Raw genomic sequence first — 17,677 nt, forward strand, 5'->3', positions numbered from 1 at the left:
AAGGAGCAGTAACTACGCAGGTTGCCAAGGACTCAAAGATAGGCTCGTGGCTTCACTTTGCTTCAAAAGATATTTAACATTAAGTACTGGGAGGAGAAGAGCCTGGCAAACTAGAGGTGCTCAATAAATATTTGTTAAATGAATAAATGATTGTGAAACCCTGGAGCAGATGCCACAGGAGATAAAATCTAGCACTGAATTTCTGTTTCTCACTTGTATGGTGCATTCATGTTCTTTCTTTACTACTTGCCAGTTGGTTTTTTGCATTTTTTCCCTTGGAAGCTTCATATGAAAAGGCATTTCGTCCAACACATTTTCTCTTGGATTCTAGGAGACAGACGTCATTAGCTACTATGAAATCTTCTTCTATAGCTCCTTATTTTATTTTTTTAAAATTAATTTTTATTGCAATATAGTTGACTGCACTGGTGTGTTAGTTTGAGGTGTACAGCAAAGTGAATCAGTTATACACATACATATATCCATTCTTTTTAAGATTCTTTTCATATTGGTCATTAGCAGGGCTTTGGACTGAAGGGCTTTTATCAGTAACATCTGTCTGTTTATAATAATCACTTTTTGCTTGACCCTACAGCATATTGCAAATATAGATTACCCTTCTTTAGTACACTGAATTCTGTAGTTTTTTAAAAAACATTTTCCAAAAATCACTCCTACTCTCAAAGAAAAAAAGTACTATTTGTTTTATTGTTGTTGTTCAGTCACTAAGTCATGTCTGACTCTCTGTGACCACATGAACTGAAGCCCACCAGACCCCCCAGTCACTCACTATCTCCTGGAGTTTGCTCAGATTCATACCCCCTAAGTCAGTGATGCTATCTAACCATCTCATCCTCTGGGACTGGATACCACAATGGCAATCCCCAAGGAGTTCCTGGTGTATTTTTAGCCATGACGCTAATTCACCACACTTACCCGCAGAATCTGTTTTGGAGGTGACAATAATTATTTGGAATTCGTACAGCAGGCGAATTTGCCAAAGAATCAGGCTTCCTACCTTATGAACACATCTTGTGCGGGCTGAGGATGCTTTCAGAGGCTCCTTGCAGTCACTCTGTTATTGGCTTCAACCGAGTTTCTTGACAGCCTGTATTTACTGTCATTACACCTAATTCCCTGTTTACTAATTTGTAGGTAAATGTCTCCAAGGTGTTCTGCCGCCTCCATGTTTTCAAGGATCATTTTCCTCCAGTTGGAATAAATGCAACCATTCTATGCAATGGTTCAGTTAAAAACAAAGTAAAATATCCAGAGTCCTCACCTGGAGTTGCCGTTTCTTATCCTATCTTTTAGTTATTATTTTCTCCCTTGGTAAAGATAATTCTGCAGTCAAATTGTAAGTTACAAGGCTGCTATTTCTAGGACTTGTTTGCTCTGACCCTGCGGCCCTTCTTGCTCTAACCATGACCCGACAAGGTAAACCAAGCCAATGAAATAATGTAAAATAACACATTTGACATCTTACCCAGTTTTCCCTGAGTGTGTTTCTTCTTTCCCCAGAGAAATGAAGAAATATTTTCCCTAAATGGTTTTTCTGCCTAACATCTGACTTCTAGTGGTGCTTCCAAGCTCAGCCCACAATTTCCCATCAACAGCTCTGCTGGTCACCACCAGGCACACATAACAAGTTGATGCTCCCAGAACATGCCCTCCTACCCTGCCCTGTACTCTGCCATAAGCAGTTTCTTCTCTTGAAAGTCTTCCCTTTCCCAAGTTACACTTTCTGCAACCGCATTCTATGTGCTCAAATGATATGGGAACACTAATGACGATTTGCAAGAGAGACTTGTGGAATAAGACTCAGGATTCTAACTTGACTTCTCCCCTCTCTAAATATACATCAAAATATGAGACAGATGAGTGACAATGGTGAATACAGTTTGTAATATAGAGGAGCAGATATGTGTGCTATTTCTGCAGTCAGATTGCCTGTGTTTCAATCATGGTTCTGCCCTTTTTTTCCTATGACCTCAGACAAGTTATTTTTCTGCAGCTCTATTTCCTTTTGAGTGACTTTGGGATAATAAAGTTCCTCCCCAATCTTCTCATCACACTCTTAGGTAAAATGGGGATAATACTAGAACTTTTAAAGACCACTGAGGGAGGGGTTAAGTGAAATTCATGCCTAAACAATGAAGACTTTGTTCTAATTAGCAGGAAAATGGGAATCATTTCAGAAATGTGAACTACTTAATACTTCTCATCTTAGCAAATTCTAAATCATGATACCAATTCACCTAAAATAATAATCAGTTCAGTTCAGTAGCTCAGTCGTGTCTGACTCTTTGCAACTCCATGAACCACAGCACGCCAGGCCTCCCTGTCCATCACCAACTCCCAGAGTTTACCCAAACTCATATCCATTGAATCAGTGATGCCATCTAACCATCTCATCCTCTGTCATCCCCTTCTCCTCCTGCCTTCAATCTTTCCCAACATCAGAGTCTTTTCAAATGAGTCAGCTCTTTGCATCAGGTGGCCAAAATGTTGGAGTTTCAGCTTCAACATCAGTCCTTCCAGTGAACACTCAGGACTGATCTCCTTTAGGATGGACTGGTTGGATCTTCTTGCAGTCCAAGGGATTCTCAAGAGTATTCTCCAACACCACAGTTCAAAAGCATCAATTCTTCGGCACTCAGCTTTCTTTATGGTCACATCCATACATGGCTTTATTCTCACATCCATACATGACTACTAGAAAAACCATAGCTTTGGCTAGACAGATCTTTGTGGGCAAAGTAATGTCTCTGCATTTTAATATGCTGTCTAGGTTGGTCATAACTTTCCTTCCAAGGAGTAAGCATCTTTTACTTTCATGGCTGCAGTCACCATCTGCAGTGATTTTGGAGCCCCTAAAAATAAAGTCAGCCACTGTTTCCACTGTTTCCCCATCTATTTGCCATGAAGTGATGGGACCAGATGCCATGATCTTAGTTTTCTGAATGTTGAGCTTTAAGCCAACTTTTTCACTCTCCTCTTTTACTTTCATCAAGAAGCTCTTCAGCTCTTCTTCGCTTTCTGCCATAAGGGTGGTGTCATCTGCATATCTGAGGTTATTGATATTTCTCCCGGCAAACTTGATTCTAGCTTGTGCTTCATCCAGCAAAATAATAATAAGTCACACCAAAAAACAAAAAAAATTCCAACCAAAAATTCCTTCTCAATCAAATGCCTCAACTAAGGTGTTTCAGTGGTTTCCTTTACACTTGACTAAGTGGTTTACTCTCCTCCTTGGCTCTTAAGCAGTTCCTGTAGCTTTTTCTGAGTGTACTGAAGATCAAAAAGTATGAGAGATGTATTTTGAGATATGTAAGAACCTCTTGAGATCAGAAGTGCAATTAGGCAGATCAGAGCTGGGGGAAAGCAGTTTCTTTCAGTCCGCTTAAGTTTGAGCATCTGACATTCACTTACCCCCTCAATAAAAGTGGTGTCTAACATCTACACATCTGACTCTCCCCACCATCACCCAGGCCACCCTCCTCAGTATTTTGGGAATTAATGAGCCCAGGTTCCTAATGTCCTGAGTGATAAAAGAAGAGATGCTACAAAAACAGCAAGCATCAGTTAATGGCATTTCCCTCCAGAAAACCAACTGAGGAATCTCGGTATATTAGCAGGTTACCCACCCAACCTTCTGTAACAGAAAAAAATTTTTTTTTTTTTTTACAAATAAATTTTCCACCTTTAGGCTGCTGTAAGTGTCAATGCAATCAATACCTAATAGAAATCTTCCAGAATCGAAGCTCTGACCTTCCCAATGCCCTCCCGTTCTCCTCCCTTTAATAGCTTCACTGCAGTCTCTTGGCAACATTAAGCACCACCTGATTACCTTTATTGCTACAAACTCTAAAACACACCACCTCAGCCACCTCAGCCTAAATATATCATCTCTCAGTAACTCAGTATTGTATTTTATTCTGCTTCTCAAAACCTAGTAGCTAGCATTTTATTCTTTGGCATATATTCACAGCAGCTTTTAAAAAGCAGTTCACTAAAAATAAATGCTTCCACTTTGTGTAATCGTGTCATGTTCAGAGTAATCTCGTTCCAGGTCAGTGATCACTTCCATTCATGACTGCATATTCTTGTTGTAATAGAGGTAAATACAAGTCACATTTTGCATTCTTCTACTAGAATATCAAACCTCAGCATCAGAAAAATAATTATTGCCTTTCTTGGCCATTTAGGATGAGAAAAGTTGAGAAAGGCATCTCCAGTTGAAATGTTACAAATATTTAAAGAAAAAAAATCTCTTCTTTAGTATCAATATTTAGAATTTGCATAATATTTAATTTTTTTGGATGAAACACAATATAAATGGAAGACAAGACACAAGTCTCTTTCTGACTCAGATCTGATATCTTTTCTTAGTCCTAGAGTTTGACCTCTTGGATCTTTGCTCCCCATTTGGAAAATAAGAATAAGAAGAAAAATTTCACTGTGGGGAGAGGAAGAGATGTGATGGGGGTGGAAGTGCTTTGATGAAATAATGCCATGTAAAATGTTTATGGGGCTTCCCTGGTGGCTCAGCAGTAAAGAATCTGCCTGCTAATGCAGGAAACACAGGTTCAACCACTGGGTCTGAAAGATCTCCTAGAGGAGGGCATGGCAACTCACTTGAGTATTCTTGCCTGGAGAATCCCCATGGACAGAGGATCCTGGCGGTCTAAAGTCCATGGGGTCACAAAGAATTGAACACGACTGAGCAACTAACAACAAATACATTTTTATGTATTTTGAGCCTTAGATTTAGAGATGATCAAGTTGGGCCATTTCATCGAAGGCATAAATCACCTCTATTCTGTTGAGAGTAATTATGTTAATAAATAGTAGGTACCATGTGCAGAGCAGACACTAGAGACACCAAGGATCCCTCTGCAGAAGCAGCAGAGGGATGTTCTGGGAGCCCCAGGGTGGGGGTTTGGGGCCTGGGTTCTCTTCTGGGTGATGACTTGGTGGGCAAAGCCCAGCCTGTGCTTGCACGTCCTGCCCCACAAGAAATCACTTGTTGGTTCTCGAAACAGATCGAAACTATTAAAAATAACTGGGAATGAAGAAAATGAGAGAAAAACAGCAGCTGAGAATTCATCTAAATTGTATGTTTTTGTACTATCTGGATGTTTGCAGAAGCAGAACAATGTCATAGGGCTCAGATTTAATTTCTTGGAGGGTTTCCCTTTTCCATTTCCATTTAGAAAGGAACATGTCTTTTCTCAATTGTGTTGATTATTGTAGAAATGGCTTTTACCCTTTTACATGTTATCACAGAAGTTTTGCGCACATTTCTTATTCATCCCACACTGAACTCCTATTGAAGGAGGTTGGAGTAAGGACAGTGGCCAGGTCACCTCCAAACTAGTCTGTCGATGACATCCGTCTTTCGTTTTTGCTTCCCAGGATGCCACATCACATTTGGTGTTCATCCCTGCCGCCCTGAACTTCAGCGTGGGCTTCAATTTGATTATTCCTCAGGATGCTTGGACAGATTTGGGAGAATTGGATGCTGCCAGATTCCCTCAGCCTGTCTTTCATCAGAAGCAATGAAGCAGCACAGACGCAGGCAGTTCTTCTGAGGACAGAAGCTTTCCCTTTGAGACGTGACTGTGAATTTAATTTCATTAGAACGGTAAGAGGAAGCACACGAAATGTTTTCTGAGTTAATATTAAGTGCCAGGCCTTGAGCTCAGGGTTTTACGTGTGTTATGCCATAATGAGTGTTCATTGTAACACTTGAGGTAGTTCCCCACCTCAGAGGAAAGAAATCGAGCCTCTGAGAGTTACCCCAGTTTTCAGAGGCCCAGCCATGGGTTCTGCTGCAGCCTCCCACCCCAACCTGGTTCTGCTTGGAAAACCACCCCAGGATGTGAGCAGAGTGGCTGGGCAACAGAAGGGCATCCTGACTCTTTGACCCTAGAGCCTCAAACAAAACCAGGAGTGAGAGACAGCAGCCCAAATTTACCTATGCTTCTCTGATATTAGGATCTAAATGTGTGCAAGTGAATAGAAATGCCTGGGGAATTTTCATTGTAATAGTCATACCTCCTATCTGTGCTCTGATAAATTAAGTGGGGAACAGCAGCCAGCACTGTGGTGCTGGAGAAGACTCTTGAGAGTCCCTTGGATGCTAAGGAGATCAAACCAGTCAAATCTAAAGGAAATTAATCCTGAATATTCATTGGAAGGACTGATGCTGAAGCTGAAGCTTCAATACCTTGGCCACCTGATGCAAGGAGCTGACTCACTGGAAAAAACTCTGATACTGAGAAAGACTGAAGGCAAAAGGAGGAGGCAACAGAGGATGAGATAGTTGGATGGCATCACTGACTCAATGGACATGATTTTGAGCAAACTCTGGGAGATAGTGAAGGACAGGGAAGCCTGGTGGGCTGCAGTCCATGGGGTCACAGAGTCGGACACAACTAAAGTGACTGAGCGTGCACCGTGTGCATGATAACAAAAGGAATGGAAAGCCAGTCAAAGAAACAGTTCCAACACAGAGTCAGAATTGACTTCTCCCTGCAACAGCCTGCACACCCCAGCTAGAGAGTGGCCCCTGCTCACTGTAACTGGAGAGAAACCTGTGCAGCAATGAGGAACAAACGCAGCCCAAAATAAAAACAAGTAAAATAAATAAATAAAATTTAAAAAAAGAAGAAATGAAATATAACCAATGTCTTTGAAACCCCTTCCTCCCTCCACCTCATTCCCATGGGCAACCACTTTCCTGAATTTCAAGTTAATCATTCTCTTGTTTTTCTCCATAGCAGGCAACCTCTCTCGATGTGCAATATTTGTTTTATTATGAGAGCCAAATGCACAGATGTTTCCCGAAGCACAATGGATATTTTACAGCTCTCATATAAGATCAGAATTTTAAAGCCATAAAAATAGCCAATTATGCTTGCAGATCAATCCTGTGTTTGAACCCCATTTGTCTCCAGCTCACTCTCTCTGGCTGGGACATGACACCGCTGCTTCTGACCATTAAGAACTCGCTTTTTGGCATTTCAGCATCCTTTGATAACACAAATTTATAAGAATAATGAGCTCCTTTGGGGTATTCTTTGTTTCTCTAAACTCGTTAGACTATTTGTGTCCTATTCATTTTAATGTACTGTTTCAAAACCAGAAAACAACAACAAAACTAGACCTCCTCCCCTTTCCAGCACTCACACTGCTTACGGGGACCAACGAAAACAGTGACACTCAAACGTTGTCAGTTTTAATTTCTATTCCCCCAAAGAAGACGAAATCTGATTGGTACCATGGCAACGTGTTGCCTCGAGCATCAAGTAGGTATTACTCGCGCACACTCTTGCTCACAAATTCTCTTTATAAGTGTTAGGAGAGGTGTGATCTTCTCCTAGAACTCACTAAATTAAAAAAGGCTGAAGGAAAATCCAATTAGTGTTTCCAGAAGTACCTTCTGGGGTCTGATAATATCAGATTACTGTCTCACTTTATTCCCCCCGTGCCCTCGATGTATAGGAGAGCGTTAGATATCCTGACAAGCATCAAGTAAGTGGAGAATTGGGGCACCACTGGGGCATGCAGAATTTATGAAGCTCTGGTGCTTTTCTTTGACCTCTGATATTTCAGTTTGTTGAATTTTTCATCCTTCTTTCCTTCCTGGAAGAAGCAGTGATGTAGCATTCCTAATTCCCTGGATTAGTAGCATAGTCTTGGTGGTAAGGTTGGTTTGTTGTCATTGTTCAGTCCTTAAGTTGTGTCCAACTCTTTGCGACCCCGTGGACTGCAACATGCCAGGCTCCTCTGTCCTCCACTTTCTCCTGGAGTGCTCTGTCTCCTTCTCCTACCCTCTGCTGCCTCCTTCTCCTACCCTCAATCTTTCCCAGCATCAGGGCCTTTTCCGATGAGTCAGCTCTTCACCTCAGGTGGCCAAAGTATTAGAGTTTCAGCTTCAGCAACAGTCCTTCCAACGAATATTTAGGGTTGGTTTCCTTTAGGATTAACTGGTTTGATCTCCTTGCTGCCCAAGAGAGGCTCAAGAATCTTCTCCAGCACCGCAATTAGAAAGCATTAATTCTTCAGCACTCAACCTTCTTTGTGGTCCAACTCTCACATCCGTACATGGCTACTGGAAAAACCATAGCTTTGACTATACAGACCTTTGTCAACAAAGTGAAGCCCTTACAGGAACCTACACACTGGAAAATCCTACATTTCAACCCTACACTGGAGAACTTCACGCCCAAGTGTGAAGTGATGATACTGTGGATGTTTTAAAAGTTTTGGAGGTTTGGAGCCTCCGTAGTCTCACAGACTCTTGGACTTTTTCTTCAGCTGAGTGGAAAGCTGCGGAAATGAAGAATCACAATGGAAGTGCTGACAAACCCTTCTGAGGCAGCTCTCAGCAGGCCTGTCCTCCTGCAATCAGAAGCTCATTGTGCGCCTCGGGACTGAATCTCCACGTGCTTTTATGCTAAGGAGCATTTACAGACCAATTGAACATTGCTCCTTTTTCCTCCTGCTTGCATCTGGCTCACTGAGATGGGATCTCATCTCTACCGATTGATTGCATACATATGGGCTCCCGTGCATGCCTGAGCGGTTCAGCGGAAAAAAGGCCTTTCTTAAATCAGTCAACAGGAAATGATCCCATGTCTTTATTCCTGCTGAGTCATCAAGAAAATATTAGCTTATGTGTCTAAGGAATGCTTTAAAACTCGGTCTAACTTTCAAGCTGCCCAATGGATGTAAAATATTTCTAGACTCAAATGTACATTTTGTGGTGGCAAAAGTTTGTCATTGAGAATGGGTTTCATGATGAAAACAATTTATGGTCTTGGGTGCCTCCCTTAATCCACACCCCCAACCAGAATTGGGTCAGAAAACCCTGAGCGTGCCACTTTGTCTGTGGCTTCCTAGAAAAAAAATTGGGAAAATACCAGAGTAAGCCACTTTTGAATTTTTTATGAAGTTGATCTCACTTCAACCCTGCTCAGAAAGCATTTGGGTTACTATTCATGTAGCTATTTTTTAGTTTTTAGAAATAACAATTATAGTATGTTGATATTCAAAGTAAATACCTGTGCTGAGTGTGCTGTAAAGGTCAGATGAGTGGGCTGCTGTTTGCTTTGTAAACAAACAGCAAAAAAAAAAGAAAGAAAAAACCCAAAGAGTGTTGCTTCCCACCCAGTTCTGCAAAAGTTAAGTCATCAGTCTTCTGAGAGCTGATGAACAATGGACACTAGAAGGATTCAAGATAAAGTCAGGATGAAGCACTCTGTGCTTTGGAAAATCAGGCCTCACAGAAAGGTAGATGTATATCTCAGGAATAATTTTATTTTTTATTTTAGATTTTTTTTATGTAGACAATTTGTTAAAAGTCTTTATTGAATTTGTTAAAAAATCGTTTCCACTTCTGATTTTGGTTTTTTGGCCCCAAGGCATGTGGCATCTTAGCTCCCTGAATAGAAATCGAACCCATGTCCTCTGTATTGGGGAAGGCAATGTTTTAACCACTGAACCACTAGGGAGGTTCCAGTAAGAATTTTAACAAACCCTGATTCTGGCGTCTTCCATACATAGAAAGCACTAAAATCATTAACTTGAGGTATCTGTTCTTTGGGAGCAGCAGTAACATTTTAGCAGGGTGCATGCTGGATTGCATGCTCCCACCTGCCAATGCAGGAGCCCTAAGAGACATGGGTTCAATCCCTGGGCCATGAAGATCCCCTGAAGGAGGGCATGGCAACCCACTCCAATATTGTTGCCTGGAGACTCTCCATGGAAAAAGGAGCCTGGCCGGCTACAGTCCATGGGGTCACAAAGAATTGGACACAATTGAAGAGACTGAGCAAGCATGCATGCATGCTAGATTGCATGCATTCCCAGTCAGAAATCATATCCAAACTAGTTCCTCCTTTACCCCTTTGGAACAGTTTCCTCAGAGTTGCTGAGAGGCCCTCTCCTTGGTTATCACCCTCAGTAAAGTCCTTGAATAAAATTGAGACTCACATCTCTTAGGTTGTATATTTTCCCGTGAGTTTATGCCTTGAAGGTATGAAGTGCTGAAACATTACTGAAATATTAGGGGAGACTGGAAGTTGTCGTTGTTCAGTCGCTCAGTTGTGTCTGACTCTTTGCGACTCCATGGACTGCAACATGCCAGGCTTCCCTGTCCTTCACTATCTCCCTGAGTTTGCTCAAACTCATGTCCATTGAGTCAGTGATGCCATCCAACCACCTCATCTTCTGTTGCCCCTTCTCCTGCCCTCAATCTTTCCCAGCATCAGGGTCTTTTCCAATGAGTTGGCTCTTTGCATCAGGTGGCCAAAGTCTTGGAGCTTCAGCTTTAGCATCAGCCCTTCCAATGAATATTCAGGGTTGATTTCTTTTAGGATTGACTGGTTTGACTCTCAAGAGTCTTCTCCAGCACTGCACTTCAAAAGCTGGAGGTTGAAAAACCAGGAATCCACAAGAAGACAAAGGAACAGTGGGTATTTGGGGACCCCTATTCACTGCAGACAGCCGTTATTTCCGTTTGCTTCTCTGTTGCACCGACCACGCCACAACTTTCCACCAGGTCTCTGGTCTTGTGAGCCATGCGTGTGCAATTGTTTGGTCTGTCACCCCACCCCCACAGCACCCAGTCTGTCACCCACAGCCTGGACACGCATGCATGCTGACTCCCACCTCACCGAGGAGAGAGAGAGAGAGAGAAGGAATACTGAGTGGAAAAATACCAAGATTTGTGCTTGATTATTGGAGATAATTAAGTAGAACCTAAAAATAGTCAGGCTCTCATTTCATATTATGTTCAAAATGATTCAAATTCAAAACTGTTCACAGCTGTGCTGGGGGCTTCTACCACAGAGTTGATTTCAAGCACTTGAATCAGTGATCAGCAAATGCAGCTTCTCCCTGTTCTTCTAACTTGGAATGGTACCATGACTCAGAGGCGATTGAATGTGAAATACAGGGATCAATAATATCATTATCCTCATGGCATCCATCGTTTATTCTGCCAATACTTTTCAACAGAGTGGAGCGGTGTGGCCAACAAGCCCTGTTAGGTGTGTGAGCCTCTCCTTACAAGGTTATTGATGATAATAGATCTTTAAAGGAGCCCCCTGGTGGTCCAGGGGTTAAGAATCTGCCTGCCAATGCAGGGTTTGATCCCTGGTCTGGGAAGATCCCACATGCCATGGAGCAACTAAGCCTGCATGTCAGTAACTGAAGCCAGTGTGCCTAGAGCCTGTGCTCCACAAGAGAAGCCACTGCAACGAGAAGAGGCCCATTCACAGACGCTAGAGAGTAGCCCCCGCTCGCCACAACTAGAGAAAAGCCCACACAGCAATGAAGACCCAGTGCAGCTAAAAATAAATAAATAAAAATTAAAAAAACTTAAAAACTCAACTCCATATATGTAGTGATTATGCAGGTGGGCAATTTACTACTTAAATGATTAATTTATTGCTAACCCCAAGTATTGAACAATGTAAAAACATAGGCTGCAAAGTAAGACAGAAAGAAAAATAGGTGTATTTTTGTAAAGTATATATGCAGGATATATCCTGCTACTAGAAATATCTTTCATGTAGAGGGATAAATCTATTATGTGCTGTAAGTAACACCAACAATCTCATTGCTTTGAGGAGATGGTTATCTGCCAGCATGTCTGAACAGACAGGTGGAGACAAACCCACGGACCTCTCCTGGTTTTGTTCATGTTACTATCTTTTCTTTATTGAATGTGACAAAATACTCCACACGTTTGTGACCCAGCTCAAAGGTCGCTCTTTTCATGGAAGCTTCCCTGATTCTTCCAATGTGCCCTGACGTCATAGACAGTGCAACTTTTCTGCTTGCTCTGTATTTTCTATAAGAGGTCATTCTATGTGACCTTATCATGCCCACTGACAGAACACAGCTTTCTGAGCCATAACAATTTTTTGGTTTTTCTTTTTCTTAGGTTGAATTCTCTGAGAGCAGGACTGTGCCATTCGATTTGGGGTCAAGTACACCTAGCATAGGGCTTTGTCACCCAGCAGATAATCATTCTTCCTTTTATTCAAGAAGTACCCACCGGCGGTTTACAGTGGGCCCCGTGTGCAGACAGGGTCCATGCAGCCGGGAAGGAATGTGTAAAAGTCTCTGATGTAACATCATCACCAGCATCAGCCTCTTTGGAATCTGTCAGCACCTGGGAGGGAGGACGTGTTATCTTTTGAAAATACCCAGTGGGATTTCTCACTAAACACTATTGAGTATATTTAATATATTCATAAAGCCAAAAGATGGAGAAGGAAATGGCAACCCACTCCAGTATTCTTGCCTGGAAAATCCCATGGACAGAGCAACCTGGTGGGCTGGGATCGCAAAAGAGTCGGACACGACTTACTGACTAAACAGTAACAGCAAAGCCAAATGAAACATCACAACTGTGCAGTTTAGAGACTGCTGTTTTATCATTTTTGTATGGTTTAGCCCTTTACAAGTTTTCCTGGGCTGGATTTTTGTATGTGTTTTGAGGAAACTGTGTCTACTAACAAGTTTGGTTCAAATCAAAAGTCTCCAATGAAGGTGTTCTTAAAATTCTGTTTCATCAATAACGAGTTGCTGCTGCTGAATAGAACAGATTTAATAAAGTTTACACAATGGGCACCATGAAGTAACAAGGGAAGACGTTAGGACACTTGTTGGAATTAAACCCTTCCTATTCCAACTGGCACCATTCACGATGTATTGTGAAAAAAAGCTACAAAATAGTATCCATATTTTAATTCTATTTTAATGTAATACATACTAAACATGAAAGAGCTCGATAAGCAATAAAATATAACAATTAGTTATGGTAATATCGTAGTAGATGACATGGGCCATTTTTTCTTTAATAAAGATGAGAGTTATTATAGTGTGTTTGTGTATGTGTGAGGGCAATGATCCAGTAGAAAGGAGAAATGATAATGCAGGAGAAAGTGAAGTGTTAGTCTCGCTCAGGCGTGTCCAACTTCTTGTGACTTCATGGACTGTAGCCCACCAGGCTCCTCTGTCCATGGGATTCTCCAGGCAAGAACACTGGAGTGGGTTTCCATTTCCTTCTCCAATGCATGAAAGTGAAAAGTGAAGGTGAAGTCGCTCAGTCATGTCCGACTCTTAGCGACCCCATGGACCACCAGGTTCCTCCAGGCTCCTCCATCCATGGGATTTTCCAGACAAGAGTACTGGAGCGGGGTGCTATTGCCTTCTCCGCAACACAGGAGAGAGAAAGGGTGATTTCCTGAACAAGATGCTTGTGTAGGTGAGAGGGTGTGGACTCCAGCACAGAAGAGGAGGGCTTATCCATAATAAACGGAAGGAAGCCAGGTGACAGGTACAGAAGCAGGTGGACTTAATAGTGGGAAAATACAGCGACTCTAATTTAATTAATTGCTTCTCTTTTCTCACTGAAATAGGAAGTGAGACCAGCAGTTTGGAGTGATGGAGGCAGACAATTGGAAGTGTGAGTACACAGAAGAAGGTAGGAAGCAGTCTGTTTTGGAGCGGGAAGGTGAGTTTCAAGGAGAAATCATGCCCGATGCTGACAGTGCTGAGTGACCACTGAACTCTGGTTGGACATCTCAGGAAAGATGTGTCACTTGCCAGATTCAGCTACGTGGATGTGTTTAACGTGATGCCGTCTCCAATGTCTAAAGTGCGTGCATTTGTCTCATACGATAGTCTTTCTGGCTCTCACACACAAATAGCTTTAACTAGCTTGATTAGCAAATCTCTTAGGTGGAATCAGGCAAAAGGAGCCCCGTTGAGTGGGGGCCTGGCAGGTGGGGTTCCCCAGACTGTTGACACCAGCTTCCTGCTAGGCTTGGCCAAGAGGGGGCCCTGGCAAGAGCTTGGAAGGTGGGGGGCCAGGTAAGAAGACATTTTTCTGGCTTCCAGCTCAGATCAGCCTACTCTCATCCTTGGACCTGTCTGGTCTCCAGCCCTTGGCATGCCGGGGGGCATAGCCCCACCGTGGCAGGGGGAGCAGCCACTGGGACAGGCCCTCAGAAGTAAGAATATTCCTATGAGCCTTGCTCCATCCCTGCCTGGTGTACTTCCTTGGGCATCTCTGCAGCAGGTAGGCTGGCCCCTCTGGTCACCCAGCACTCGTCAGGCTGGACCCCTCCACAGAGACCGTGCTCCTCTTCCTCATTCGTCTCACCCGGGTGCTGAGAGCTGCTTCCTTTAATTAAGAATCTCTGGCTTGTTTGAGCATCCTCTTTTTGCCCTCTCAGCTTCCTGTGTAGATTCCCTGATTTAAATCCCTGCTTTTTGAGATACCTAAAGAGAAATGGAGTATTTCCTGCCTTATCAGTAAATAAGGATGTCACAGCCATCAGCAATTGCAACCCTCCTTTGTGAGCTAGTGAGCCTTAAGGGAACTCAGGAAAGAGAAGAATACCTGTGATCTAACAGCCATCAGACCACAGCCACTCCCTCCAGTGAGCCCCTTGAAAGCTCAGATTGAGAAAGCACAAGATACTGGCCCCAGAGAGCTGAGCTGCATATGAAAGGAATGATTTCAGTGAGCCCAGACTCTTGCATCTTCCCTTACATAGAAAAGCACTAAATTCTTTAACTTGGGGTATCTGGTTTTCCTTAATTCACAATAATCTTTTGATGTTCAGATTACCTGCTCTTTGTTGCAAAACTTCTATATAATCCGGCTCCTTTCCTCACCTCCTTGGAGCAGTTCTCTCAGGGTCACTTTCCATGCTGCCTCCTGGGCTTGAAGTTCTAAAAATTCCCACCGATTAGACATAACTCTCAACTTTTAGATTGTGACTAATTTTTAAGTTGACACTAATTTTTTTTGTCTTCCTGGTGGGGGCTGATATTCTAATGGACACAAAAAAGCAAAACACACAGCAGTTAAGGACCAGAGAGACAACAGCAAACCCCACGGTAGTATGGGGCATTAAAGTATGTACACAAGCTCTTGGCGGGTGTTGTGTAGGAAGGGCCAGTGGGCCGGTGCCCCCACCAAGATGCAGGCGAGCTGAGTGGCAGGTGCAGGCTTCCTGGCCCGCAGTATCCTCAGACCAGACACCAGGAGAGGGGTCCTGATGCCACAAAACTTGGAAATGCACTGCCCTCTCTGGTCTGCTTCACTCTTCCCAAAGTTATGAGCATAGATTGCATAGAAACAAATTTCACACTTGCATCTCATAAGTCCTAATTGAACTAAATGACTACAAGAACAAGGACCTTAAAATAAACAGCTTCAGAAACCCAGACTTCACTCTTGTTAAGTGTTCAGCTCAACTTGAGGAGACAACTGTACCTGTGGGCTGGAGCTCACCTGTTTGGCATGAACTTAGTGCATTAAGGGCCCTGGGAAGAGTGTTCTGCAGAGGGGATGGGGAACAGCCTGCCTAGTGCTGGGGAGGACAGCTTTTGCTACATCGGTGCTGGGGTGATAAGCAGCCTTCTGGTGGGATGGTGGACCCTCAGGTTGCAGGGTAAGTGGAGACATAATTGATCAGAGACCCATGTATCAGGTAGTGGTGGGCTCGATGCCCATGACTTGCCTTCCACATAGAGTCTGTGACGCAGTGGGATCTGTTCCCTAATGAACAACTGGATTGAGCAGGGGCTGGGTGGCCCCCTCTCTGGGGAGGGGGAACTAGACATACTCTGGGATTCCCCTAGTTTTTTATCATCCCACCTAAAAGGTGGAACAGCTCATTCTGGAAAATACCCAGATAAGTTAGGCATTTCTAAATATGTTTTGTTGCATTGTTTACAATGTCGCATTACAAACTTTTAATTAAAGGTAAAGTTTTAGGACAAATTTTATAACACTTCACACACCATCCACTATTATGCACTCAAAAGACAATCAATAAATGTGTTAATGAATGAATGAGAATAACAATGGAAAAGTAGACAGATCTGAAGGGATGGGGCACAGTCCGCCCTTGGGAAGGCAGCCCGGTGTGGTTCTACCTACTTTACATTGCAGACAAATTCTTTACCATCTGAGCTACCTGGGAAGCACTGTAAAGTGGACCAACTGGAAACCCAGGGATTTGGGTCTAGAAAGTCCTCATCAGGATGTGACAAAGGAGGCAGTTGTCACACCCAAGTCATCTCTCTTCCTGGTTGGCTAGGAACAGTGTCTGTTTAGGGAAAACTCTTAGCTTCTGGGCTTCCCAGGTGGCGCTAGAGGTAAAGAACCCGCTTGCTGACACAGAACACGTAAGAGACGCGCGGTTCGTTCCCTGGCTCAGGAAGATCCTTTGGAGAAGGAAATGGCAAGCCACTCCAGTATTCTTGCCTGGAAAATTCCAGAGTTGCAAAAGAATCTGACACAACTTCTTGACTAAATAACAATTTACTCTGTTTTTTTTTTTAAGCACAACTTCCTGCCCACTTCCCTGCTTAGAAAATAGCTACCATACGAGCGGCTAAGCAGCTCAGTGGTCTTATCCCTCATCTTGTGCTCAACAACTTGGTTGATCCTAGTGATCTTTGGATCCAACTGTCTCTTAGCCCTCTTGGGGTAGACACAGAGCATGTTTCCTCTATGTTTCTCTGATTTTCATAGCAAGGCTTGCCTTGGCCAAGGATGAAGTCCCAATCCCAAAGTCTGTAGCAGACCTGATGCAATAGTGAGCTTAGCAGCTAAGCTGGGAATAACATAAGGGAAGAGCCACAACTCCAAGAAACACGTGGTTTGATTACTATATTTAGGATGAACAATCTGATGAAGACAACGAATTGCCTTTTCTCTGTTTTTTTTTTTTTCTATAAAACTTTTCATCAAACTCTCAAATGGAAAGGATGAACTCCTATCTTATACCCCACCTTCCCTTTCCTCCTCCATCTCCATCATCTCTGGGGTAAAAACTTTACTGTGATTTTTCAAATCTTTCAGGAAACTAGTAGAGATGCCCAGTAATCTTGGGCCACTGGACGGTGGCTTGCAAGCCCCCCTTCACTTGTGGTTGGGGTTTTCTCTTCTAGAGAGTTTTCAGGTGTGTAACTATACCAAGAGGAGGTTGTGGGTTGTTTTGGAGAAGAGCAATCTGACAGAGGCTCAGCTTCATGTTGCCTCTGCATTTGTATCTTCATATACAGACCCCCTCCTGATGCCCGTGCCTGGCCCTGTAAGGATGCAACAGTACAACAGTGCTGTCAAGAAGTTTGTAGACCATCTCTTTTAGTTTGTGTCCTTTACATTTGAGAAACGGGGATCCAGAGAGGTTAAGTGACTTGCACCAGACATCACAGCAAGTAAGTGAGACAAGCAAAGCCAGAGCCTCCCTGTGCAGCTCATGGTCTTTCATCTCTAGACATGCTCCTCCACAGACAATTCATATGTCTTGTGTTCTCCAAGCTTATCTCTTCTGTTTCTGTGCTAACACCCATCTTCTCTTTCTTCCAATTTGCTTTCTAGCCTGTGAGGCTCACACCCCACGGTTCTCTTTGATTCTTTTCTCAGACTTCTTGCACTGCCGCTATTCTCGTGTGGAGCCAGGGTTGGGCCAAGAACTCGTAAGTCCATGGCTCACCGGCTACCAGCACCCTCTCCACTTGTCTTTTCCTGTCGTATGTCTCCCACCCCTCCCTGCAGTTACTAGGCTAGTGTGCTCCTTGCAATAAAGAATTATAAGGACATTGTAGGGATTCCCCCGATCAAGTCTCA

At 43.2% G+C, this 17,677-nt stretch overlaps 1 protein-coding gene across 1 annotated transcript in view; it reads right to left on the bottom strand.

The window, feature by feature from the left end:
• The window catches only part of XKR4 (XK related 4), a 299,743-nt gene that overhangs the window by 91,213 nt on the left and 190,853 nt on the right, over window positions 1-17,677 (bottom strand). The gene's annotated exons all lie outside the window — the stretch shown is intronic.

Source organism: Giraffa tippelskirchi, chromosome 6 (assembly GCF_054371585.1).
Source record: "Giraffa tippelskirchi isolate mGirTip1 chromosome 6, T2T-mGirTip1v1.2.pri, whole genome shotgun sequence".
Taxonomy (NCBI): Eukaryota; Metazoa; Chordata; class Mammalia; order Artiodactyla; family Giraffidae; genus Giraffa; species Giraffa tippelskirchi.